Genomic DNA, 1,584 nt, shown 5'->3' with positions numbered 1-1,584 from the left:
AATAAAGGCAGTGGAGCAACTTCTTTAAAGAACTGAGAGGGGAAAAAGAAGTCAGCATGGAATTCTATGTGTCTTCCCTCACAAAATATCTTTCAAAAATAAAAGTGATAATGACATTTATAGACATACAGATGCTGAAAGACTTCATCACCAGGAGATCCACACCATAAGAAATGTTAAAGGAGTCCTCCAGGAAGAAGGAAATTCACACCAGATAGAATTCTGGGTGTACATAAAGGAATGAAGGACAAAAGATATGATATCTGCATGGAAAATATATAAGATCATTTCTTATCAATTAAATATCTTCAAAAACATGGGACAGTTTAAAGAAAAGTAAAAACCTTAGATTTGGAGTTTATAATATATGCAAAGTAAAATGCATAAGGGCAATAGCGTAAAGGCAGGCAGGTGAGAAATGTGAAGAGGAATGACATCACTTGAAGGCAGGCTGTGATAAGGTAGAAATGTATGCTATAAAGCTTAAAGTAGTCGCTGAAATAACAAAAGAGTTATAGCTAATAAGACAAAGTAAGGTGAGAGAATGGAACCATATGTAAAACCATGTAAACTCTCTTATAGAACAGTTGCCCTTCTGGCACTCCACCCATACACATGTGTACAAGAATGATGAGTGCAGAATTGTTTGTAATAATAAAAGCATAGAAACAAATTAATTTCAAAGGTATATGTAAAGGGTTCAATAAATACTAGTACAAACAATGGATAAAACTTCACTGTTAAAAGGAACCCAGAGGGTAACGATGAGCTGATGACTCTACCCTCTTTCCAGGAATCCTGGATTCCAGGTGACCTGTGTCCTTCGGGGGTCTTCTGTGAGGATCAGAAGAGCAGCAGTGATCTTGGCTTAGGTTCTCTTGCTGTGGACAAGACACGGGTGACAAGAAAAGTAAAGGAGGCCTTCCTCTGAGTTTACGTAGAAATGATGTACGAGGCAGAAATAACTGCAAACCCTTAAATTACATATTGAAAAGGCCACGAAGGCGTCCCTGGGTGGACTCGAACCACCAACCTTTCGGTTAACAGCCGAACGCGCTAACCGGTTGCGCCACAGAGACGCGGGGGAAGCATCCTCTTTCATCTATGTAGAACGTAAGCAGTCCCAAGGTAGGCGGAGCCACCCGCCTTTCGCAGGACAGCGACGACGGCTCCGAAGGCTCGGACAACGGGAGAGGAGGAGTCGACGCAGCGTGCTCCTTCCGGTGGGGGAGCCGTGCGTCGGGCTATCCCGAAGGCCCAAGGGCAGCCGAGCGTCCCCGCCGCGCCTTGCTCCACACCCGCCGCAGATATCGGCGCCCCGGAGGCGCCCCCGGGCCTGAGCTGAGGGGGGCCGGAGGGAAGCTGCGTGCCCAATGGGTTCCGTGACAGCTCCCCGTTTGCTCCGCCTTCACTCGACCATCTCCCCAGCTGGGCAGCGGTTTAGTAGATGTGGTCGGCTTGGCTGCAGCGGGAAGGAAATCAGGTCCAAAGAGCAAATGTGAAAAGGAGCGAAAGAAAGCAGAGGCATGGATGAGACAGACCTCCCAGGAAGCCTGTGAGGCACAGGCCGGATCTTGAGAGATT

At 46.9% G+C, this 1,584-nt stretch overlaps 1 non-coding gene across 1 annotated transcript; it reads right to left on the bottom strand.

Moving 5' to 3' along the window:
- Positions 1-1,005: 1,005 nt before the first annotated feature.
- TRNAN-GUU (transfer RNA asparagine (anticodon GUU)) lies at positions 1,006-1,079 on the bottom strand. Its single transcript has one exon. It is a non-coding gene; the product is annotated as a tRNA-Asn (tRNA).
- Positions 1,080-1,584: the final 505 nt, after the last annotated feature.

This window comes from Globicephala melas, chromosome 1 (genome assembly GCF_963455315.2).
Source record: "Globicephala melas chromosome 1, mGloMel1.2, whole genome shotgun sequence".
NCBI classification, from domain to species: Eukaryota; Metazoa; Chordata; class Mammalia; order Artiodactyla; family Delphinidae; genus Globicephala; species Globicephala melas.
The sequence above is the reverse complement of the archived record's forward strand: the minus strand, read 5'-3'. Positions and strand labels throughout refer to the sequence as shown.